At 42.1% G+C, this 27,169-nt stretch overlaps 1 protein-coding gene and 1 long non-coding RNA gene across 2 annotated transcripts in view; one reads left to right on the plus strand and one right to left on the minus strand.

Moving 5' to 3' along the window:
- LOC124377337 (ribonuclease inhibitor-like) overlaps positions 1-27,169 on the plus strand; it is a gene marked incomplete at its 3' end in the record, with an annotated part of 167,823 nt that overhangs the window by 56,994 nt on the left and 83,660 nt on the right. The gene's annotated exons all lie outside the window — the stretch shown is intronic.
- Positions 976-2,084, minus strand: LOC124376872. Its single transcript, XR_006923938.1, has 4 exons — positions 1,974-2,084; positions 1,735-1,878; positions 1,478-1,522; positions 976-1,382 (listed from the first exon to the last, which is right to left on the minus strand). It is a non-coding gene; the product is annotated as an uncharacterized LOC124376872 (long non-coding RNA).

Consider the following 27,169-nt stretch of genomic DNA (forward strand, 5'->3'; position numbering starts at 1 on the left):
AGCCCGGTGTGGCCAGCCGTGGCATCTTTGGACCAGCATCATCCTGTGCCTTCATTTGTGATACAGATAAGAACATAGGTAAACCTACCGGGGTAGTGAAAAGAACATACTCTACGAAACACACACACACGTCAACAACTTCTATGGACTTGAGTTTTTCAGAAACTGCTGATCTCTTGCTGGAGACTGTAGAGATACATAGAGTGGTGCATTAAAACAAAAAACACTGAGTGAGCGACAGTTCTGTGGGGAGAAACAGGAGCTGACAGGAAGTCTAGAATAACTCATAACATTTTACCTTAGAATAGCTAGCTCGTTTTGCATGTAACTACAGCAAAAAAAAACACATCAGGTTCTTCAACTGTCAGCCAAGAACAGGAGTCTAAGTCTATCACGGACACAGTAATCATATCTGAAGTGATGAAGATCAGACCAGATTTTTGTAATCCACCTTCTGCTCAGCATAGTTGTAAAGAGTGAATATATGAGTTACTACAGTATAAACTTCCTGTCAGATGTTTCAGTCTGTAAATCCTCCACTCACTGGATGTGCTTTGTACATTCAGGAGGAAAAACAGATGCAGATATTAATGTTATGAACCTCACAGGACCAGTAAAGTTCACATTCACAGATTTGACCATGAACAGTTTCTGGATTCACTGTGACCATTATAAAGATAAATCACTTATAAAGGATGAAGCAATGAATGAACTTTATATGTTTGGAGCACTGAGTAATGCATTTAAAGCATTCATTTATTCATCTTTAGTACATGTATGTTCAATTCACAGTGTTCTAAATTTGTTTAAAAAATATGATGTCTTGTATGAGTCAGATTAAAAAACAGCCATGAATTAACACTATACTATAAATACACTATAAATTTCTGAGGTCATTTGTTTAAAATCTTTTCTTTAGAAGAGATTTTTTATTAGTTACCTGTACATTACAGCACATGTAAATTCTTCCTTCGCATATCCCAGTGATGTTGAAAAGCCATGAGACAGCGCCACTGGAGCACAGATGTTTAATGCCCCAAAAGTGGCAACTTGGTGATACTGGGTGAGCTAGAACCTTAACATCTGAGCTACCACTTTCTCTTTGAGGTTCCTCTAAGCATATCTTGACCCATTCTCCAGCTCATCTACTAAGTGAGGAATTTTCTTCTTTAGAATTGTATAAAATTCTTCTTTCACAGCTCTGATGGTGAGGCAGTTGGTGTACAAGATTCTCATTTTCTCATGTGATGTAGCTGCTGCACTGATTGTACTGTATATTTCACCATTAATCATTTTCTTGGATAGGAGACCATCTGCAATCTCCATTACTGAAGAAACTTTCTGTATTAAATTGGGTTTTTATTTATCCACAAAGTCAGCAGCTGAAAGACAGATGAACATTTTGATGTTTTGTTATAAATATGTATATGGATTTGGGAAGAACAGCTGAAAGTGCTAAAGTTTTAGGATATTTTACCTGTTTTCAGCATTTGGGGTGAATTGGCTTCTTGGCTCGTGTAACCTGAAGTGATGAGATAAAAAGTGTAAACTTCAGTATAAATACACAGCTATGAGGAGAAGACAACATTAAGAATTAAGAATATTTTGGAGTATACAGCATCCCTGAGGGCCTCGTTTATTTAAACAGCTGAAGGTACATTTCTCCATGCCAGAAGGAAGTAGACTTCTGGTGTGTTATACTGGATTAATGTACTGAAATGAACTTTTGGATACCTGTAAGAAAGACCTGGCGAGACGCCCACACCTCCTCGTCATGTTCATCCAAAAGTCCCAGTGTGAGTTCTTCAGCTTCATCAGAAAGTATCACCTCAAATGTGGGGTGATAGTTGGGGCAGAGTCAAGCTCAAATATCTCAGTCTAAGACGTGTGAACAGACTGCTCCAGAATGCAAACTAAAAAACAAACAATCTGATTTCTCTACAAATGTGTGGAGTGGAGCAGGCATTGTTTACCTGCGGCTGACATTTATAATGCTCACAGCGTGGCCTGTATGGTTTTCTAGGGACCAGCTGACAAGTGGAACTGCTCTCAATGTACATGTTGTGCTAAAATTGATTCTGCACCTTAAGAATAGTCATATTCGAATTAATTTCTAAATACCAGTTATTTTAAAATTATTTGAATATTTAAATACACGTATTAAAAAACACGGTAAGGCATCGAGTGATTAATTAAAGCAGGTTACCTCTATAACTGGAACATTTTGGGGCAATAAGTGCATGTGCAGCTTTCTCTTCTTTGTCCTTCCAGGGATATCTTTGTAGAAGAGAAGGACCTGCGCCTTGATCGGTTTGTCCTCGAAAAATATTTTTATTAGGAGTCCGTAGAGTGAGAGATTTTTTATGTCTATGATCACATGTGTCTCTGTTACTTTCAGAGGCTGAATGATCTCCACATTCCCATCAGAGAAATGTGCCACAGCCAGTTCAGTCTGAATTTTATCTGCAACACATGAACAAGAAAAAGCTGAGAAAGATCAACAATACCAGCATCGGCAGATAATCACTTACCCAGTCAGTGTGAATAATGGATTGTGATTGGCTGGAAGTTCAACACAGATATTTTGTAATCAGTTCTAAATGTATGTGCTGCTTATAAATAACTGTAACCATAGTAACCTACTGATGCAGTTTCATACAGAGGGAAACTGCTATTTTACAGATGAATATGAATTTCAAATAAGAAATATAAAGAAACAGCATCAGGAGTTAATACCAACAGCTTGAGTTATTAACATTTATTTTACCTCATGTAAATAAATCTTCTGGCACTACTTTATCTTTATGTGATTTAGAGCAGCAGAATTATAAATATAATAAGTGCTATATATAAAATGTGTAAGGAATTACATTAAGCATTATTTTGTTAAACGTTAGCGTTATTTTATTTAGGCATTCATTTTGCGTTATTTTGACCCATTCAGTCAGTTTTGCTCTGCAAACATCAATAACAGTGGCTAACATGTTACAACATAGTCCTGAATTACTTATGATTAAGTTCAAGTTTATTTCTACACCATTTTACAATAGACATTGTCTCAGCAGCTTTACATAAAATAAAGTTTACATAATGTAAATTATAGAATAAATACATTTAAAAAATGTAATAAGTGAATTATATGTATTTTGAGGAAGTCTGGGGCAAAGACTCAAAAGGGGAACTCATTTGATCTTAAATGACCTTACCAGAATTGATCTCACAGTGAGGGAGGTGCAGTTTACACATTGACCCCTCGGAGCAGTCGATGTTGTACAGGGGTCCTGCAGGCTGCATCTGTCCCATGCCGTCTAACTGAACACTGCCCCAGGACACTATACTGTACAACACTTCAGCTTTCTCCTTCATCTCAAACACAAGGTTGGTGTATTTACACTGAAACTGCCCAGCACCAGAACAATGAAACCTGTAAAGCCAAGATAAAGATAGATTCTGCTTTTACCTTTACTTTTTAAAAGCTGTTATAACTGTAAAAGGATGTTGTACTGAGTACTAAGATTGAATGTCACTTGGGGGTTGAATAATTATGTCAATGAAGAATTCACAAAAGAAACATTTACTACTGTATTACAAAACTAATTGATGTCATTTTAGTTGCATATGGTTCTTTAAGAAGTCCTTGTAGGATTTCATTCTGAATACAATTACAAATGTACACTAAATTCTAAAACCATTTACAGCATTGGGGTTGAATAATTTTGAACACAACTGTATATATATATATATATATATATATATATATATATATATATATATATATATATATATATATATAATGTGTATATATATATATAATGTGTACATATATATATATATATATATATATATATATATATATATATATATATATATATATATATACAGTACAGACCAAAAGTTTGGACACACCTTCTCATTCAAGGAGTTTTATTTATTTTCATGACTATGAAAATTGTAGAGTCACACTGAAGGCATCAAGGGCTATTTGACCAAGAAGGAGAGTGATGGGGTGCTGCGCCAGATGACCTGGCCTCCACAGTCACCGGACCTGAACCCAATCGAGATGGTTTAGGGGTGAGCTGGACCGCAGAGTGAAGGCAAAAGGGCCAACAAGTGCCAAGCATCTCTCGGGGAACTCCTTCAAGACTGTTGGAAGACCATTTCAGGTGACTACTGTCGGAACTCAGAGCCCGTCTCTGAGGCGACACATCGAGGGTGGATTTCTTTGCTCAGAGGATTCCCAGTAATGCCCTGCCAATTCTAGAAAAAACACAAATATAATAGACACAAACCGCCAATGAAGGATCCTCAGTCCTGGATGAGTAAAAGCAAAACTTCTTTATTTCCATGCACGTTCCAAAGAGCTCAGTAGAAGGTGGGTACTTCACATCAAAATGAACAGCACATCAACAAATGATAGAGCACGCCATAGTGAGGAAGTACACTGACTGTTCGTTTCGCGCTTGTTTTTATTCCCTGTAGCCACCATGTCTTTTCTATTTTTTCAAATTCTTTGGCCTTGAGAAATTCCCCTTATGTCTGCCTTCTTGCCGTTCCTTGTCCCCTTTGCCTATCCTTGTCAATTCCCTTATGTCTGCCTTCTTCTGCCAAGTCCCCTTATGTCTCGGATCTTGCCTATCCTTGTCAATTCCCTTATCTTTGGCCTTGGTGTTCATTCTTCCAAATAACACCATATTTGGAGTTCCTGTTTTTCCAATTTCCTTATATTCGGCCCATAATTTTATACATAAAAAATATGAGTGAGTATAAAGCCCTTATTTCTCTCTGGATTCAACCATACGTTCTTCAGTCTCTCAAGTGTGAACAACCTTTTGCGGCCTATTTTGTCCTCCTGCATTTGCAATGGGTAAGTTGTCGAACTCAGAGCCCGTCTCTGAGGCGACACATCGAGGGTGGATTTCTTTGCTCAGAGGATTCCCAGTAATGCCCTGCCAATTCTAGAAAAAACACAAATATAATAGACACAAACCGCCAATGAAGGATCCTCAGTCCTGGATGAGTAAAAGCAAAACTTCTTTATTTCCATGCACGTTCCAAAGAGCTCAGTAGAAGGTGGGTACTTCACATCAAAATGAACAGCACATCAACAAATGATAGAGCACGCCATAGTGAGGAAGTACACTGACTGTTCGTTTCGCTTGTTTTTATTCCCTGTAGCCACCATGTCTTTTCTATTTTTTCAAATTCTTTGGCCTTGAGAAATTCCCCTTATGTCTGCCTTCTTGCCGTTCCTTGTCCCCTTTGCCTATCCTTGTCAATTCCCCTTATGTCTGCCTTCTTCTGCCAAGTCCCCTTATGTCTCGGATCTTGCCTATCCTTGTCAATTCCCCTTATCTTTGGCCTTGGTGTTCATTCTTCCAAATAACACCATATTTGGAGTTCCTGTTTTTCCAATTTCCTTATATTCGGCCCATAATTTTATACATAAAAAATATGAGTGAGTATAAAGCCCTTATTTCTCTCTGGATTCAACCATCGTTCTTCAGTCTCTCAAGTGTGAACAACCTTTTGCGGCCTATTTTGTCCTCCTGCATTTGCAATGGGTAAGTTGTCGAACTCAGAGCCCGTCTCTGAGGCGACACATCGAGGGTGGATTCCTTTGCTCAGAGGATTCCCAATAATGCTCAGCCAAGTCTAGAAAACACAAATATAATAGACACAAACCGCCAATGAAGAATCCTCAGTCCTGGATGAATAAAAGCAAAACTTCTTTATTTCCATGCACGTTCCAAAGAGCTCAGTAGAAGGTGGGTACTTCACATCAAAATGAACAGCACATCAACAAATGATAGAGCACGCCATAGTGAGGAAGTACACTGACTGTTCGTTTCGCTTGTTTTTATTCCCTGTAGCCACCATGTCTTTTCTATTTTTCAAATTCTTTGGCCTTGAGAAATTCTTATGTCTGCCTTCTTGCTGTTCCTTGTCCCCTTTGCCTATCCTTGTCAATTCCCCTTATGTCTGCCTTCTTCTGCCAAGTCCCCTTATGTCTCGGATCTTGCCTATCCTTGTCAATTCCCTTATCTTTGGCCTTGGTGTTCATTCTTCCAAATAACACCATATTTGGAGTTCCTGTTTTTCCAATTTCCTTATATTCGCCCATAATTTTATACATAAAAAATATGAGTGAGTATAAAGCCCTTATTTCTCTCTGGATTCAACCATACGTTCTTCAGTCTCTCAAGTGTGAACAACCTTTTTGCGGCCTATTTTGTCCTCCTGCATTTGCAATGGGTAAGTGTTATGCTTTATTCTTTTATAATGCTGTTTTGCTATTCTACTTTCATTTAATTGAGTTATATCATTGTTTGGATGAATAAAAGCAAAACTTCTTTATTCCATGCAGGTTTCAAAGAGCTCAATAAAAGCTGGGTACTTCACATCAAAATGAACAGCACATCAACAAATGATAAAGCATGCCAAAGTGAAGAAGTACACTGACTGTTGTTTCACGCTCGTATTTATACCTTGTGGCCACCGTGTCTTACTATTTTTTTCTACTTCCTTGACCTTGAAGAATTCCCCTTATGTCTCGGTCTTACCTTCTTTGTCCATAATTCCCCTTATGTCTCTGAATTTTGCCTTCCTTGTCAATTCCCCTTATCTTTGGCCTTGGCGTTCATTCTTTCAACAATACCATATTTGGAGTTCCTGTGTTTTCAGTTCCCTTATTTTCCGGCCCATAATTTTATATTAAAAAATATGAGTGAGTATAAAAGGCTTTTACTTTTCTCTGGTTTTAACCATACATTCTTCAGTCTTTCAAGTGTGAACAACCTTTTTACGGCCTATTTTGTCCTCCTGCATTTGCAATGGGTAAGTGTTATGTTTTATTCTTTTATAATGCTGTTCTGCTATTCTACTTACATTTGATTGAGTTATAACATTGTTTATAGTTTGTTTACGTACTATGCTTGATTAATTAATGGCTGTAAGCGCCTAAGTTATATTTTACCTTGTGCATTCTGAACTGATTGTTACTCAGTGTATATGATTTTCTTGAGTGTTATCCTTTACTTGTGCTCAACCGTCACTATGATATTCCCTTTTTAACATCTTATCTCTGTTGGTCTCATTCCCCAGCTCCACCACGCCGATCAGCTCGGTCTCATTCCCCAGCTCCACCACGCCTGCCTCCCAGACCATCGGCCCTGGGTGCTCTTCGCAGACAGTACCGCCAATTTCAGCTCTCCTCTCTTGCTGCTGAGTTTACTCATTTTTTAGAACAGCTCTCTAGCCCAAATATCCCAGCTAATGCCTTCGTGCCTCCTCGCATTTCGCGGGGTCTTACAATGCTTGATGGGAGTACACAGACTTCCCTGATCTCAGCCGTCGTCACGACTGCTCCTGTTTTCCTGACACGACACCACAGTTTTCTCCCTATCCTTCACACTGGTCTACCACTGGTTCTTTCCCTGCTTCTCCCGTTCCGCCAAACCAGCGTGCTCCTGTGTCTTCACCCATCCCTGGACCAAGCTACGCTTTTATGTCCCCTGTCCATGCTTCTGTGTCTTCACCTGGGCCTAGATTCAACTACTCCTTCATTTCCCCTGCTGCTGCAGAACCCCATACACCCTGCTATTTCAATAAAGATGCTTAATCTCCCTCAAGTTTGTTTCTTGTCCTTTTTTGCCTATTCCATACACTCATAACATTCAGTCAGTTTCTAGCCTACTCACACATGTAAATACCTTATTATTATTATTAATACTTGATGTACATAAAGGTCTATTTGTCAAACTTCATCTAATAAGTTCTATATTGCTTATTAAGTTACTTAGGTTAATGTTATTTTGATAATATTAGTTTGATTATAACACACACTAGATATGGTTGATTGAAATATTTTTCTCGACATTACTCCCCCCTCTGAGACTTTATAGTCTCACATTCCACTTATAATCACTTATAACCGTTTCTTAATCATACATATTCATGTAATACAGCAGTAAAAAAAATCTTTGACTTCTTTGGCATGTTGTAGTTTTCTTCTGACCCAGATACTTTGCGATCGCAGGGGGTCTTGTTGGAGCCCTGGAAGAGGTTACTAGCACTTTACCAGGCACTCGAGTGTTGCTATCCACGTGAATATGTTGGTCCAAGGAAAAGGTCCATTAAGGCTTGAATAATAACAATGAAAGGAATAATAAACAAAGCAACAGGAAACAATGAGAAAAGCAAAAAGGAAACGAAATAAACGAAATAAAAGCAAAAGCTATAAACGAAATAAAAGCAAAAGCTCAGAAACAGATCAAAAAAAAAAACAAAAAAAAAACTAAGAAACAGATCGACATTACTCGACATTACTTTACTCCCAGATCGACATTACTCGACATTACTCCCACCCTCACACCAATGGGTGCGCCAAAACCACAACATCGATGAACTAGGGTGGGCGAAAAACCCTGTAGACAATCATACCAGGAAAATTCCCACCCTGCCCGCCAGTGGCGCGACAGTGGAATCACCACCAAGGTCATCCTTAGTCGTGGGTGTACATGCAGTTAAAATAGAAAATACATGAACAAAAGAAAAATGAAATCAAACAATGTAGTCCTCATAAACGTGGTAAAGCTATGATACAGGCTATAACCGCTTAATCCAATGAGGTAAGGGAGCAGATATATGGCGACCAGTCCGTAATGCGAACCACACAGCATTGTACCATTTTAGACGGGACCGTCTACCATGCACTGAAACTACCTCTGAGTCTCTGGCACGCTTGTGATATCTGTGACACAGGATGGGCGACAGTGCCAACCCCAGTGTTTTGCTGATTCCGTTGTCCATAGAACATAGCCTCCTAAGGTAATGGTGTAGTATGTTACAGTGGTGCGTTGCATGACGAAGGTCGTAAGCAGAAAACTATGGGTGTTTCGGGCTCTTGTCGAGAAGGAAAGAACCCCAAATGACTCAGCCAGGGAGATTGCGCGACGTATTGTGAAGACTCGGGTGACCATCTGGAGTCCACCAGGAAGATCATAGACAGAGTTCTGAATGGAGTCTAGCCACATCCCCTCTGGGGAAAACATGTTAGCATGGCGCAAAATGGCGGTCACTGGTCTACGCTGGTCCTCATCTGTTTCCCAGGCAAACTCATCCTCTGTGGAGGAAAACCGAACCACTCATGGGGTCCACCATGGCATCGTTCACCCAAAGGACAGTCGTCACCGTTTGGCACCACAAACAATGTGTCTGATTGTCATAGGTTAGGCTGCACACGCCTCACAAGGACCCCTGAAAGTGTTGAAGGCGAAGCGATATCCCTCATAACATGTTTCTGTGTATGCACACACCCCAGGAAACAGTCGCAGATTCGGCTGTAGCCACCTGGGTTCTCTGGCGGCCATGTTCCTGCACACAACATGAAGAACTCACAACAACAACATGGTTTATACAACATAATGTGGATTAGTAACGACTTAAAGCAAGTGTCATGAAAGTGGGAAATATAGAAGTAAACCTCCACGGGTATGTTATTAGTATCTAGATTAATTAGACAGATAGATAGATGGCTAGACAGATATATCTAATAAATATTAAAAGGATATGTTTGGTGTACATTATTCTTGTCCTTTGTTTGAACCCAAAAATCTGCTTTCATGTCTTCATAGACGTTATGGTCCATAGCTGCATAGATATGTTCTGTAGTAGATTCCTGCTCCATAACAGCCGTCATTGGGAGCTGTACATATTGTCCGAACAGTGAGTGCACAGTCTTGCTGATAAGAGCACGGAGACAAGGTATGCCGCAGCAAACAAAAAATGCCACGGCTGCAAGAATAATGGCAAGTGTAGTTCCAATACGTATTAGTCCCGCCAGCCAGTTTGAAGAAAAAAACCAACTCAGCCAACTAGTAAGTGCGGATTCCTTCGCATTATTGGAGACCATCTCATCACGAGCTTTCGCCATACGTTCTAGTAGAGTGTGTAGCGGACCTGCAGAGCCAGTGTGAAGAGGAATAACCGTGCAACAGTCCTCCCAATTAGATGGCACACACCTTGATCTGGGCCAAGCATTTTGTCAATAGCAAATCTATTCTGTACAGCCATTAATGTAGTGGCGTGAAGTTGTTCTGATATTAGTTTTAAGGCTTCAATTGTGTGATTGATAAAACGTTGTTGGTTGTACCAAATATAATTTATCCAGGCCATATTACGATCTATTTGGATCCAAGGGAGAAACATTGTCAATGCTTTGGAGGCGCCTTTATCTAGAGCAGCAAACTCAACCGGAACACCTACTGGTGTGCCCTTCCAACTTATATAGATGTCAGGATCTGTGCCCCATGAGGGCAAGCTAGATTTATCAGTGATCGTGAGATGCTTGTTCTTGTAATTATTCACGATACTAGCTAACGATGTTTGGTCAACGTCATCCTGAAAAGCGCTTCGACGTCGTCTTGATCTAACCAGGTCGTGTAAAAGGGTCTCATTTACTGCCATAACAATAAGACGTCCTCTAGGACTACCGTGCACAGCGACCATGCCACAGGCTAGGTAGAACCTGCAGCACTTCCTTTCCCCACAGAACCAGAATATGTCTGCTAGGGCAATGTGCCTCTTCTCAAGCTGGGGACATAAAAATGACTACGTGTTTCATTGTCACATTTCTGTGTAGAGTCATTACAAGATAGTCTCAAGTTAAGTATGTGGAACGCTGCATCAATTTGTTGGTCACATGCCTCCTTGGGCAGTGATCCCACATTAACTACTCCTCTTGCATGGAGGCACAATGGGAAAGTTTGTCCTGGTTGCACAATTACCCGCAAATCGTCATTACTAAGAGTAGCCAGAGGCTGATACTCGCATGCAGCACTACGTGAGTGCATCCAGTGAGCTCCATAATCAACAGCAGCTGAACCCAATAAACATATAGCTGGACATAGATGAGTGGTGTTATAGGGTGCTTTATCACATGCCTCTATCCCTACTGTTGGCATAACACGAGGTGGGCGGCGAGACCTTCTGTCGCATACAATGCATGTAGAGTGGGGCACTGCTGCACGCCCTGAATTTACCAACCATTGTCTGTACAAGTTAAGGTTTGGTTGAATGTTTGTAGTTTCTGGATATAGCTTTACTGATGTTACATTGATTTTTTCCGCACATCTGAGACAGGACGGGGCTTTTGGATTTAAGGGATAGTTGGGGTTCTTATATCTAAAACTAAGTTGTATTCTAGGTAAGTTCATCCTTTCTTGCCAGTTAGGAACATATATAAGGAATCTATACAAAACATCCCCATAGACTAGAGATTCCACCGAAGTTCTTTCAAACCTGCCATGTGGGATCCCCACTTGGGGAAAACCATAATACCACAATAGCGCAATATCAACACAACTACGGGAGGTATAACTTTGTGGGGTACTCCTGTGACTACTACAATGTCTGTTCCATTTTCTGTGTCAGTTATACGAGCCTCGAGTCTCATCTCGTATTCAGGAGTGTCTTGTATCTCTGTAGAGTTGCGAGGATGAACTAGGGATATGGTATATGTTATAAATATATGTTTTGCAGTTACAGGAAAAAATGATAGGACCTTGGTGTTATTTAAAACGCCCAATGCACATCGAAGCTGTGCTGCAAGCACGTTTCTTGCCGAATATACAGAAATTTTAGCAGCCTGTGCTGCAGTGAGACCGGTTTTAGCGTGGCGAGTTAGGGTTCCTGGTGGTAGAGATCTCTTATATCTGTGTGTGGACATGTTACGATTTACTGGGCATGCTGCGGGCTGAGAGCAGTTACTAAGGGAAATGTCAGGCACAAGGACTGATACTTTTGCTGGATGATGTGAATAACAGTTAATGACAATGTAGGTGCAAATGAACCATACTACTAGAGCCATAGCGAGTACTGCCCAGTATCTTTTGGTGGGAGTCTGTTTGGACTTTAGGGAATTTTTCATCATGGTTCCACAGGTAGATCGATATCTAAGTCTACTAGATCTTGTAGATTAAGAGTGTCAAACTGTGCAGGTGGAGTGACAGTGTCTTCTTCGTTGCCTAGTAGTCTCTGCACAGTCTCTTCTAATGTGTCATGTGGTGGTCGTGAATCAACCTGATACGAACAGCCTGGCCTTGGTTCTCCTCAACTGGCCGTGGTTGTGTGGTTTTGCACGTGTCCTGTATGCTGGTCCTCTGTCCTGTGCTGGGCCTGTGCCGTCGTCGTCGTCTTCTGAGTCGTCAGAGTGGGCGCAGCGTGCCAATTCAGCACGAGATTTCCTCCACTCTGGTCCTTTCACCGCAGCTCTGCAACAATGGTTAAGATGATACCAGTATTCCTTACCTTCAACCTTGACTGCGGTAGGAGTTGCTAGTACCACCTTGAATGGTCCTTCACGACGTGGCTCACTCCAGTGTTTCCTTTTGAACACTTTGATGTACACGTAGTCACCTGGTTGCACCTGCTGTAGTGGCTCGTCAACCTGTGCTCCGTGTGTGGCCTCACGAACCTGTGAATACAAAGTTCTGTGTATTTGCGTCAGATGTTTGCAATAACTAGACATGTCTGCTTCAAGTTGTTCAAGTGAGGAGCTTGTGTAAGGTCCTTGTGTGAAAGCAACTGGCATGGGTCGTCCAGTCAGCAGTTCATGCGGTGTTAGATGTGTGTTGCGATTTGTTTGAGAGCGCATTTTCATCAATGCCAGTGGAAGAGCTTGTACCCAATTCAGATCTGTGCTAGCACAAATTTTTGCTATTTTCTCCTTCAACACTCCATTTGCTCTTTCAACCATTCCTGTGACTGTGGATGGTAAACACACCCCATCCTTTGCTTTATGCACAACGCTTCTGAAATTGCCTTGATCACATTATTTACAAAATGTGGTCCATTGTCAGAGCTCAGCTTGTCAGGTATCCCAAACCTTGGAATCACTTCCTGGTCAAAACTTAGCTACAGTCTTTGCGTCATTCTTGGCAGTAGCTATCGCCTCAACCCATCTGCTAAAACGATCTATTACTACCAAGATGTATCTTTTCCCTTCCTTTCTATCTGCCATGTCCACAAAATCCATCATTAAATGTCGAAATGGTCCCCTTGGTTCAGGAATGTGACTGATTGGTGCTGTGAAATGTTTTCTGACATTTCGTGCTGCACATAGTTCACAGGACCTCAGGAATTTGTCCACCATACTGGCCAGATATGGCGACCACCAATTCCTTCGGATTGTGTCTATGGTCTCTACGATTACAGTGATCTACCCCATGTGCTTCAGCAATGAGCTTTGGTAAAAGAGCTAATGGTGCTACCCACACTCCATCAATACTTCTCCATAACCCTGTGTTGGGGTCTTGTACTGCACCTCGTTTCCTCCATCTCTCTTTCTCCTCTCCACTTGCTACATCCTGGTATTCCCCAAGATCTTCCTCTGTTACCTGCCCTCGCACTTCCTCATGTTCTTCATCCTGTACCATCATCACTTTCACACAGTCTTTTCCTAATGCTGCATCTTTAGCTGCCTCATCTGCTGCCGCATTACCTCTACTGACCATATCCCCATCAGATTTGTGAGCTTTACACTTCACAATGGCTAATGCCTTTGGAAGCATCATTGCTTTGAGCAAATCAGAAATTGCAGGACCATGCAAAATGGACGATCCATCAGCTCTCTGGAAACCCCTTTGTTCCCAGATGGGTCCAAATGTGTGACATACCCCATGTGCATATGCTGAATCAGTGTAAATAGTGCACCTTCCTCCTGCTCCCAACCTACATGCTGCTGTTAACGCTTTTATTTCTGCTAATTGGGCAGAACAAGGTTGTGGTACGCTTACGCTAGTTAGTACTTGAAACAAGTCGTCTTCCTCATTGTGCATGACTACAGCATATCCTGCTTTATTGCCATCATTCGCACGATAGCAAGAGCCGTCCACAAACAAAACAATTTGGGCATTTTGCAATGGTTGGTTCTCTAGGTCATCTCTAGCCTTCAGAAATTTCTCTGCTTCTGTAGTGCACTCATGGGGAATTCCCTCATCTGATAAGACCACTCGATCAGCTGGATTGATTGTGTGGCACCTCTCAATTGTTAGTTCTGGTGCAGACAGGATGACATCATACCCTGTCCTTCGTGCATTCGTGATCACAAACTTTTGACTTGTCAGCAGAGCATGTAATGCATGAGAAGTGTACAGGGTCACTGGATGACCCATCGTGATTGTTGATGCTTTTTGATAGGCGAATGCTGCTGCTGCCAATCCTCTGTAACAAGGTGGCATGCCTTTTTCCACATTGTCAAGAGCCGTACTATAGTATGCAATTGGCTTCTTTCCCATGCTCTGTTGCTGTTGTGCTAAAATGGCTGATGCAAAACCTCGTCTTTCTGACACATAGAGGTGAAATGGTTTTGTGTAGTCTGGACAGGCTAGTGCAGGAGCAGATTTTAGATCACTTTTGATAGTTTCAAAAGCCTTTTTTCCTTCTTCTGTCCAGACTAGGCGTGCGCTAGATTTTGTCTGATCAGCTGCTTTCATCATGTCTCTGAGAGGTTGTGTTTTTAATGCAAAATCACAAATCCATGGTCTGCTAAAACCTGCTAAACCCAGGAATGACAACATATGTTGCACTGTTTGAGGTTGTGGTGTCTTCTGAATTGCCTCTACATGAGAGGCGAGATCTTTCGTGTAGTGCCTTCGAGCACTCTACCCAAATATTCTACCTTTTGTCGGCAGAATTGCAATTTTTCCTTACTGACCTTGTGTCCATTATGAGCTAGGGTTTCCAGGACCTTTAACGAGTCCTTCATGCACTGTTCTTTGGTTTGACTACAAATCAGTAGGTCGTCCACATATTGAAGCAAACTGCTTTGAATGTCTAGGTCTGCCAGATCTCGTGCTAACACCTGGTTAAAATTGACGGGCTTTCACAATACCCTTGTGGCAGACGTGTGTAGGTGTATTGTTTTCCCCCGTATGTAAATGCAAACAGAAACCGAGACTCAGGATGCAGAGGCACACTAAAGAATGCTGAGCATAAGTCAATTACAGTGTACCATTTAGTCCCTTCAGGGATGTTTGTTAACAGTGTGTGTGGATCAGGTACTACAGGATTTTCTGCTACCACCACACGATTTATTGGTCTTAAATCATGGACCAATCTCCACTTGTCTGAATTTGGTTTTCTGACCGGAAAGATGGGGTGTTGCAAGGGCTGTCTGTTGGGATTAACACTCCTGCTTCAACTAGTCCTTCAATGGTGGGTCTTATCCCCTCTATCGCCTGTTGCGACAGTTGGTATTGTTTCTGGTATGGTAATTGCACATTGGGTTTTAATTGAATTTTCGCCAACCCTGATGACTTAACTAACCCTACATCTGTCTGATGTTTAGTCCATAGTTTTTCCGGAATCTGTTTCAGTACCTGTTCTTCTTCTAGTTCAGCCTGTTCTTCCTTCTGTTGCCATTGTCCTACCTGCCCTACTTGTGTTCTCACTTGCATCTGTCTGTTGATCAAAATAGTGTGAGCTACCGCACTGTCTTCAGCTGTTAATTTTATTCTGAGATATTTCCTGTCTGATGTCATGCTCATGTCTTTTTCCACTGGTATCCATTCAGTTATCTGACTTGCTTCTCTGACCATTGGCCCTAAGTCTTTTGATTTATAATTTTGCCCGATCATCAGGGAGACATGTGGAACAGAGTTCTCAACTGAATACCACTGTGCAATGTGGTCTGGTAGTTGTACTGTTGCAGCTATCCCCTGGGGACCAATGATCACGTTTTCTACTTTGAGGCTGTACTGGTTTCCTTCTACATGTTCTCCCCACAAAGTCTCATATTCTTCATCTTGTCCCCCCTCATCATACCTTATTGTGCAGTGCCATGGTTTCCTGGTTTCCTTACAGTCTGGACGCATGTTTGTAAACCATGTTTTCAAGTGGTCATACAGCTTGTGAATTTCTGAAGATGTCACGTCGAGTTCCAGCCAATAGACTTTATCCAGTGTCTGTTGTTCTATTTTTCTTTCTACCATCACACACTGTTGAGCTAGGATTTCGGCAGTTCGACCCACACTCCTGTAGGCCCACAGAAGATTTTTGCTCTAGCTTACACAGTACATCTCTGCCTAGTAGATTTGCTGGGGTATCGGGGGAATACAACAATGGTGCTTGTATTGTGATTCCTTCTACTGTTATGTCTTGTGGCTCTGTGAAATGCAAAGTTTGAGTTTTACCGAGAAGCCTACTGTCTTTACTGCTTTGCGTGAGAGGGGAGCTTAGAGCCTTCTTTTCCAATGCTTGTAAATGTTGCTCCTGTGTCAATCAAGAATGATGTCTGGAGCTGATTACTCACATCCACCATTATGGTTGGTTCTTGTGCAGGGTACAGTGAGGTGGGGCACTGTACCAGCTCCCCCTCTGGCTTCTCTGGGCATCTTCACATGTTACCTTGAGGTGGTCCCGGAGGCCACCTCCAAAGCTTGCCTGAGTTTGTTGATTCTGCTGATTCTGGCCCATCCATGGTCCCGCCCAATTTCCGGGTCTTGCCAGCTTTGATTTTGTTGCTGGTTTCCTTGCTGTTGTCTTATTGGATAGGGGCAGTTTCTCATCATGTGATTGGGATCCTGACAGTTCCAGCATCTTCCTCCTCTCGGTGGTTGATAATTTCTTGGTTGAAACATTCCTCCTCTTCCTCTGCCCCTTCCTTGCCCCCACCCTCTGCTTTGTGGTGGATATTGTTGATACGGTGGATAGGTCATTATTGGTTGTCCCACAGGCATTAGTTGCTGATTTCCTTGATCTGGTATGGTTTGACTAGCTGGATCCTGCTGTGCATTTGTTGGTATCATCATGACTGCTGCTTGTTTAGCTGAACTTCTCTCTTCTTTGCGTTTTTCTTGACTTTCTTGTTTGCTCCGTGCTATCTCTCCGAGCTGTGCTTTGTGCAGTAATGTTATTAAATCTTCTGCTGCTTGTTTACTTGCTTCTTTCTTTTTCCTGTGCATTTCCACAGCATGTGTGACATTTGCCTGGAAAGCTGCCCAGGGCAGTGCATTAAGTCCCACAACTGATTCAAGCTGTTCTTGTACTTCACTTGGAAGCGCTCTCTTCAGCATTATTTTGAACAATGTGATGTTAGCCGTCGTCTCATCCCATGCTGACCCCATCTCTTCAGCCCATGCTTTCTGTAATTTAAGAATGAAGGCCGCAGCTCCTTCTTTTTCGTCCATTTTCAGGTTTTCCACCTTGGTTAGATCAGATTGAGTGGGGTATGCGGATCGAAGTGCATTCCACACGTCGTTTCTTTTACTCCAAACGTCCAGCGATCATACTTCTGATCCTTTCCCACGTCTCCTAGATGTGCCTGATCTAATATTTCTATCATTTTAGCTTTTCCCAATGACTGTGTCAGGATCGCCTTGATATCTCCCATAGCCAGCATCTGGCCCATGGTTTGTTCTTCAAAGCGTGTTATCCATCTTTGTGCTCCTTCACATATGTTAGGCAGTCGGCTTATTAGTCCCGTAAGATCCATAAATGACCATGGTGTGTATACTGATTCTGCGCCTTTTATAATGACTGGCATCTGTAAAGATTTTTGGTAATTGGGACTTGTCCATTCTCCTTCTTCTATGTCTTCTTCTTCATCATCGTGATCACTTCTCTGTACTTGTGACCTTGTCATCCTTCGTTCATGTGGATAGTCTATTATGGCTTCTCTTGCTTTTTTCTGCTTTTCTTTTCTTCCAGCCTTTACATTGGTTTTTGGTTGATTCCTGTATAGTTGAGATTCTAGTTTATCAATATACTGTCGGCACTGCTCCACTCTTTCTGCGCTTTTCTGTTCTGCCCTCTGTATCTCTGCATCAAGTTGGGCATGTTCATGTTGATATAGCTTCACCTGTAATTGACGATTTTCACCTGTTACTTTCGTTATGATCTCTTTGTCTGGTCCATTTCTCTTGAGTGTCTTTTAGAATTTCCTCCATTTTCTCCATCCTCTTTTGGGTTTCTGCCAGTTCTTGCCTGTTTATTGTATTCTCTTCTTCTTGAAGTGTCATTTCTTCTTTCAGAGCTTTCACCTCTGTTTGCAGTGGATCACTTTTCAGTGGCATTTTGGTGTCATCTCCAAAATTCCATGGACATGCACCTTTTCCCTCTTACTGGGTTCAGGACGACAAAATCTTCTTCATCCTTAACTTCCTCTGAGTTTGAATCTTCCTTCCTTTCATTCTTATTTCTAACATCTGGAAGAGATGTGGCTTTGCTTAATCTTTTTTGTACCTTAGGGGTGCTTTCACACCTTTCTTGCCTTTGTTTTTGCTTTTTCTGGCGATGTCTTTGATTCTGGTCATGCTCAGGTGGCTCTAGTTCCTCTCGCTCTCTCCCAGTCTTCAGGTGGGATATCTAAATCATAATCATGTTCATAATCATATTTCCCTTCACTGCCGCTTTCTTCATCATCTCCCTCTTCTCCTTCAAGATTCTGAAATAACACTCTGTTTGTTTGTCTTGCTCTTCCTTTGTTTATTTTGTTATCTGCAACTGGTAATTCCATCCTTCCTTCGATGCGTCCTCCTGTTATGTCTAGTTGTATGTCGTGATACTCTCCTTTTCCTAGTACTGGGTAGAAGCTAATCACCTTTGGCTTCTTTATTTCAGCATATGGTGGTGGTTTCTTCTGTTCCTCATACTCCTCTAATGGTGGGGCTGAAACCTTTTCTGACCCTTTTCCCTCCTTACTTCCTGTTACCTTTTCTGTTTTTTCTTTATGCACTTTTAACATCTCCCCCTCGTGCTCAAACCATTCAATGATGTCTAATTTCCGTTTTGTCTTTTCTTTTCTTTTCTTTTTTATTTCTCCCAATTTCTAATTCTGGTTTTCATTACATCACACTTTTCTTTATTAAATGTTCCTCTTCAGGCCATTGCAAATCCCAGCTGTCAGATCTTTCCATTTTTCATGTATTTTTAATCTCCTTTTCAGCCCCTTTATGCCTTATAATTATCACATCCACAGGTGTGATTGGGGATTCTTCCGTACTCATGATACACCCTTGTCTTGCCCTGTGTGCCTCTCTACGGTGGCCTGGGTTTCTGTTTTGAGCAGACCACTTTAAATGGACGTTTATCCGTCTCACTGTCTTACAAGGTCGTGTTGGATTTTTTCGGCTTTGTCCACTTAATGAGTTGATTTTATCAATTAGAATCGAGGTAGCTGCCCTCTTTCCCACACCACCTCTTTAGGTTCCACTACAACAGTTGCTGTCAGTCCCGAGCAATAATTAGATTGTTCAGGTACTTCTGCATTTAATTCTATCAATGGTTCCTCGTCTTCATTGTGTGGGTCTGCTATGAAATCAAACAGGTGTATCACGGCTTTACTAGGTGTAGGGGCTTCCACTAGGGTGCGCAGTACTGGGCTTAACAATTGAGGTTTCAGATGCTTTTTATTTTTCATACCAGTTTTCCTCTGGGAATATCTGGTGCAACACCTCTATGCCATGTAATCGTGTAATAGCCCACAATTTGTCTTGTATCTGCTTTTCTGTCTGCCTCCTCTCTATACCGTTTCTATCTTTATATGTTCTTTCGTCCCAGAAATGAGTTCTAAGTCCGTTCGTCTCTATCTCTATGTCCATCAAATCCACATTTATCTTGTTATATTTTCCTCTATCTTATTTATTCGTTTATTCTCACTGTGTATGTCCGAGTATATGCATGTATGTGTATGTGTGTCAGCGAGCGAACACTATGTGTGTGTGTGTGTGTGTGTTATACTCCGTGCGCCTATGCGCATGCGCACCCCCCCTCGTGCGCTCCGTGTCTGTATGCGCGTGCCCGCGCCCCCTCTTTCTCCTGCTCTGTCTCTCGTCCAAGAATATGAGTATACTCACAATCTCAGCATCATCCCAAGCAGCGTAAGCAAACAGCAAGCAACAAAACAAACACAGGCATACATATAATTTCATAGACAAAACATCAACATACGGAAAACACAACTATAAATCCGGTTTTACAGAAACACGCTTTTCACGAACAATATGACAACAACACTTACACAACTGCAGTTACAACGTTTCTCTTTTTACCGTACATGTACACATGGCCATCACTTCATCTCAATATCCTCGGGTCCCACCCGTACTGTAACGGTGACTCTCCGAGCCTGACAACTCACGACCTTTTAAATGTACCCTTTCCACCCCAGGTTACGAGCCTGGATCCCCTAGTAAAGACCTATGGTATCTTTCCTGTTTTAGACTATATGAGAAGTGTTACCTTCTCACATCGGGACTTGCACCCGAATCACCAAGATCTCACTTTTGGGTTTACACGTTCTCGGTCTGCTTAGTCTGCAACCTAATTAGACCATATGGAAAGTCCGACAGACTAAGGTACAAACAATTAGCCGTAGTTTCACGTGGGTCCCACCCTGCGTCTCTATACGCAGTGACTCTCCACCTCACAACTTTATTCACGTGGGTCCCACCCTGCGTCTCTATACGCAGTGACTCTCCACCTCACAACTTATGTCTTTACTTTTGCTTATACTCATCCAACACTAATTTTCCACCCGATAGTTCTTTGGCCCTAGGCCAGCAGTCTATACCCTCCCCGGGGCCGACAACCTCATAGGCATACAGTTACTAATCACAGACTTTGAGTATAACAGGTGTCTGCTTACCTTTTTCTCTGAATTTTGTTTCCAACGGCTGCAGCCCACAGGATGCTCGGTCCCCTGTTCAGGTTTTCGACCTTTGTGCTGACCTTCAGGGCCCCACGTTGGGCGCCAATAAATATGTCGGAACTCAGAGCCCGTCTCTGAGGCGACACATCGAGGGTGGATTCCTTTGCTCAGAGGATTCCCAATAATGCTCAGCCAATTCTAGAAAACACAAATATAATAGACACAAACCGCCAATGAAGAATCCTCAGTCCTGGATGAATAAAAGCAAAACTTCTTTATTCCATGCAGGTTTCAATGAGCTCAATAAAAGCTGGGTACTTCACATCAAAATGAACAGCACATCAACAAATGATAAAGCATGCCAAAGTGAAGAAGTACACTGACTGTTGTTTCACGCTCGTATTTATACCTTGTGGCCACCGTGTCTTACTATTTTTTTCTACTTCCTTGACCTTGAAGAATTCCCTTATGTCTCGGTCTTACCTTCTTTGTCCATAATTCCCTTATGTCTCTGAATTTTGCCTTCCTTGTCAATTCCCTTATCTTTGGCCTTGGCGTTCATTCTTTCAACAATACCATATTTGGAGTTCCTGTGTTTTTCAGTTCCCTTATTTTCCGGCCCATAATTTTATATTAAAAAAAAATATGAGTGAGTATAAAAGGCTTTTACTTTTCTCTGGTTTTAACCATACATTCTTCAGTCTTTCAAGTGTGAACAACCTTTTTACGGCCTATTTTGTCCTCCTGCATTTGCAATGGGTAAGTGTTATGTTTTATTCTTTTATAATGCTGTTCTGCTATTCTACTTACATTTGATTGAGTTATAACATTGTTTATAGTTTGTTTACGTACTATGCTTGATTAATTAATGGCTGTAAGCGCCTAAGTTATATTTTACCTTGTGCATTCTGAACTGATTGTTACTCAGTGTATATGATTTTCTTGAGTGTTATCCTTTACTTGTGCTCAACCGTCACTATGATATTCCCTTTTTAACATCTTATCTCTGTTGGTCTCATTCCCCAGCTCCACCACGCCGATCAGCTCGGTCTCATTCCCCAGCTCCACCACGCCTGCCTCCCAGACCATCGGCCCTGGGTGCTCTTCGCAGACAGTACCGCCAATTTCAGCTCTCCTCTCTTGCTGCTGAGTTTACTCATTTTTTAGAACAGCTCTCAGCCCAAATATCCCAGCTAATGCCTTCGTGCCTCCTCGCATTTCGCGGGTCTTACAATGCTTGATGGGAGTACACAGACTTCCCTGATCTCAGCCGTCGTCACGACTGCTCCTGTTTTCCTGACACGACACCACAGTTTTCTCCCTATCCTTCACACTGGTCTACCACTGGTTCTTTCCCTGCTTCTCCCGTTCCGCCAAACCAGCGTGCTCCTGTGTCTTCACCCATCCCTGGACCAAGCTACGCTTTTATGTCCCCTGTCCATGCTTCTGTGTCTTCACCTGGGCCTAGATTCAACTACTCCTTCATTTCCCCTGCTGCTGCAGAACCCCATACACCCTGCTATTTCAATAAAGATGCTTAATCTCCCTCAAGTTTGTTTCCTGTCCTTCTTTGCCTATTCCATACACTCATAACATTCAGTCAGATTCTATCCTACTCACACATGTAAATACCTTATTATTATTATTATTATTATTATTATTATTAATACTTGATGTACATAAAGGTCTATTTGTCAAACTTCATCTAATAAGTTCTATATTGCTTATTAAGGTACTTAGGTTAATGTTATTTTGATAATATTAGTTTGATTATAACACACACTAGATATGGTTGATTGAAATGTTTTTCTCGACAAAGTGTTATGCTTTATTCTTTTATAATGCTGTTTTGCTATTCTACTTTCATTTAATTGAGTTATATCATTGTTTGTATACTGTGCTTGATTATAATACTTTTAATTAATAGTTGTATGCGCCTAGGTTATATTTTAATTGTGCATTCTGAACTGAATGTTACACTGTGTGTAGAATCTTTTTTCTTGCATGAGTGTTATCTTTGCTTATGCCCGTCGTCACCGTGATTTGACCCTGTCTAATATCTTATCTCTGTTGGTCTCTTTGCTCAGCTCCACCACGTTTGCCTCCCAGAACGACTCAGTTGGGCATTCTTCACGACAATTTCGCCAGTTTCAGCTCTCCTTACTTGCCGCTGAGCTTACTCATTTTCTTGAACATCTTTCCAGCCCAAGTGTCCCTGAGGATGCCTTCCTGCCTCCTCACATTGTGCAGAGCACTTCTACGCATGACAAGAGCACACAGACTTCTCCTGAGCTCAACAGCCGTCACGGATGCTCCTACTTCCTGACACTACACCACAGTTTTCTCCCTATCCTTCACACTGGCCTGTTGCTTTGCCAAGTCACCGTGCTCCTGTGCCTTCACCTGGCTTCGGGCCAAGCCGCTCTTTCATGTCTCCTGCCCATGCTTCTGTGTCTTCACCCGGCCTTGGGCCTAGCTACTCCTACATGTCTCCTGCAGCTGCTGAAGCCCGTACGCCTTGCTATTTCAATAAAGATGCTTAATCTCCTCAAGTTTGTTTCCTGTCCTTCTTTGCCTATTCTATACACTCATAACATTCAGTCAGATTCTATCCTACTCACACATGTAAATACCCTATTATTATTATTAATACTTGATGTAACTAAAGGTTTGATTAACATATAGATCAAATAGGTTTTGTCAGACTACTTCTATTATATCTAATAAGTTCTATATTGCTTTATTAAGTTAATTAGGTTAATTTAGTTTGATAATATTAGTTTGATTATAACACACGCTAGATATGGTTGATTAAAATATTTTTCTCGACATTACTCCCCCCTCTGAGACTTTATAGTCTCACATTCCGCTTATAACCACTTATAACCATTTCTCAATCATACATGTCATGTAATACAGCAGTAGAACAAAGTAAAAGTCTTTGACTTCTTTGGCATATGTAGTTTTCTTCTGACCCAGATACTTTGCGTATCGCAGGGTCTTGTTGGAGCCCTGGAAGAGGTTACTAGCACTTTACCAGGCACTCGTGTGTTGAAAAGAATAATAAAGCAAAAACAAAAAGTAAAAGAAATAAAAGCAAAATGATTAAGATCGACAATGCAACATTATAAGATCGGCAATGCAACATTATAAGATCGACATTACTCCCACCCTCACACTAATGGGTGCGCCAAACCACAACATCGATGAACTAGGGTGGGCGAAAACCCTGTAGACAAACATGCCAGGAAAATTCCCACCTGCCCGCCAGTGGCGCGACCGTGGAATCACCACCAAGGTCATCCTTAGTCGTGGGTGTACATGCAGTTAAATATGAGACACATAAACAAAATGAAAATTGAAATTAAACAATGTAGTCCGCATAATGTGCGATATCTGTGAATCAGGATAGGGCGACAGTGCCAATCCCGATGTGTTGCTGGTTCCGTTGTCCATAGAACATAGCCTCCTAAGGTAATGGTGTAGTACGTTACAGTAGTGCGTTGCATGACGAAGGTCGTAAGCAGGAAACTATGGGTGTTTCGGGCTCTTGTTGAGAAGGAAAGAACCCCAAATGACTCAGCCAGGGAGATTGCGCAACGTATTGTGAAGACTCGGGTGACCATCTGGAGTCCACCAGGAAGATTATAGACAGAGTTCTGAATGGAGTCTAACCACGTTCCCTCCGGAGAAAACATGTTAGCATGGCGCAAAATGGCGGTCACTGGTCTACGCTGGTCTTCATCTGTTTCCCAAGCAAACTCATCCTCTGTGGAGGAAAACCGAACCACTCATGGGGTCCATCATGGCACCGGTCACCCAAAGGACAGTCGTCACCGTCTTGGCACCACAAGCAATGTGTCTGATGGTCATAGGTTAGGCTGCACACGCCTCACAGGGACCCCTGAATGTGTCGAAGGCGAAGCGATATCCCTCATAACATGTTTCTGCGAATGCACACACACCAGGAAACAGTCGCAGATTCGGCTGTAGCCACCTGGGTTCACCAGCGCCATGTTCCTGCACACAACATGAAGAACTCACAACAACAACATGGTTCATACAACATAATTTGGACAAGCAACGACTTAAAGCATTTGCCATGAAAGTGGGAAATATAGAAGTAAACCTCCACGGGTATGTTATTAGTATCAAGATCAGTAATCAGGCACAGATAGATAGATGGCTAGACAGATATACATCTGTATACATAATACAAAGGATATTAGTAAAAGGATATGTTTGGTGTGCAGCACTACGTGAGCGCATCCAGTTGGCACCATAATCAACAGCAGCTGAACCCAAAAAACATATAGCTGGACAAAGATGAGTGGTGTCATAAGGTGCTTTGTCACATGCCTCTAACCCTACTGTCGGCATAACATGAGGTGGACGTCGAGATCTTCTGTCACATACAATGCACGTAGAGTGGGGCACTGCTGCACGCCCCGAATCCACCATCCATTGTCTGTACAGGTTAAGGTTTGGCTGAATGTTTGTAGTTTCAGCATATTGCTTTACTGATGTTACATTGATTCTTTCCGCGCATCTGAAACAGGTCGGGGCTTTTGGGTTAGAGGGATAGTTGGGGTTCTTGTATCTGAAACTAAATTGTATTCTAGGTAAGTTCATCCCTTCCTGCCAGTTAGGGACATATACTAGAATTTTATACAAAACATCCCCATACGCTAGAGATTCTACTGAGGTTCTTTCAAACGTGCCATGCGGGATCCCTACTTGGGGAAAACCGAAATACCATTAAAGCGTAATTTCAATACAACTGCGGGTGCCTAATATGCGAGGTATAACTCTGTGGGGTACTCCAGTGACCACTATAATGTCTGTTTCTTTATCCGTGTCAGTCATTCGAGCCTCAAGTCTCATCTCGTATTCAGGAGTGTTTTTTATCTCTGTAGAGTTGCAGGGATGAAAAGGGATATAGTATATGTTATAAACATATGTTGTGCAGTTACTGGAAAGGATGGTAGGACCTTGGTGTTATTTAAAAACGCCCAATGCACACCGGAACTGTTCTGCAAGTACGTTTCTGGCCATATGTACTGAAACCTTTGCAGCCTGTTCTGAAGTGAGACTAGTTTTAGCAAGGTGACCTAGAGACCCTAGTGGTTTAGACCTTTTGTATCTATTTGTGGACATTGTGCGGGTTGGGAATAGTTATTTAGGGAAATGTTGGACAAAGGGACTGATATATCTGCTGGACGATGTAAATTACGGTTAATGAAAATGTAAGGGCAAATGAACCATACTGCTAAAGCCATAACGAGTACTGCCCAGTGTCTGTTGGTGAGAGTCCGTTTGGACTTTAGGGAATTTTTCATCATGGTTCCACAGGTAGATCGATATCTAAGTCTACTAGATCTTGTAGATTAAGAGTGTCAAACTGTTCAGGTGGAGTGACAGTGTTTTCTTCGTTGCCTAGTAGTCTCTGCACAGTCTCTTCTAGTTTGTCAGAGTCTAGTGTGTCATGTGGTGGTCGTGAATCAACCTGATACGAACAACCTGGCCTCGGTTCTCCTTCAACTGGCCGTGGTTGTGTGGTTTTGGCACGTGTCCTGTATGCTGGTCCTCTGTCCTGTGCTGGGCCTGCGCCGTCGTCGTCGTCTTCTGAGTCGTCAGAGTGGGCGCAGCGTGCCAACTCAGCCCGAGATTTCCTCCACTCTGGTCCTTTCACCGCAGCTCTGCAACAATGGTTAAGATGATACCAGTATTCCTTACCTTCAACCTTGACTGCGGTAGGAGTTGCTAGTACCACCTTGAATGGGCCTTCACGGCATGGCTCACTCCAGTGTTTCCTTTTGAACACTTTGATATACACGTAGTCACCTGGTTGCACCTGCTGTAGTGGCTCATCAACCTGTGCCCGTGTGTGGCTTCACGGACCTGTAAATATAAAGTTCTGTGTATTTGCGTCAGATGTTTGCAATAACTAGACATGTCTGCTTCAAGTTGTTCAAGTGAGGAGCCTGTGTAAGGTCCTTGTGTAAAAGCAACTGGCATGGGTCGTCCTGTCAGCAACTCATGTGGTGTCAGGTGTGTGTTGCGATTTGTTTGAGAGCGCATTTTCATCAATGCCAGTGGGAGAGCCTGTACCCAATTCAGATCTGTGCTAGCACAAATTTTTGCTATTTTCTCCTTCAACACTCCATTTGCTCTCTCAACCATTCCTTGTGACTGTGGATGGTAAACACACCCCATTCTTTGCTTGATACACAAAGCTTCTGCAAATGCTTTGATCACATTATTTACAAAATGTGGTCCATTGTCAGAGCTCAGCTTGTCAGGTATCCCAAACCTTGGAATCACTTCCCTGATCAAAAACTTAGCTACAGTCTTTGCGTCATTCTTGGCAGTAGCTGTTGCCTCTACCCATCTGCTAAAACGATCTATTACTACCAAGATGTATATTTTCCCTTCCTTCCTATCTGCCATGTCCACAAAGTCCATCATCAAATGTCGAAATGGTCCCCTTGGTTCAGGAATGTGGCTGATTGGTGCTGTGAA

Source organism: Silurus meridionalis, chromosome 23 (assembly GCF_014805685.1).
Source record: "Silurus meridionalis isolate SWU-2019-XX chromosome 23, ASM1480568v1, whole genome shotgun sequence".
NCBI lineage: Eukaryota > Metazoa > Chordata > Actinopteri > Siluriformes > Siluridae > Silurus > Silurus meridionalis.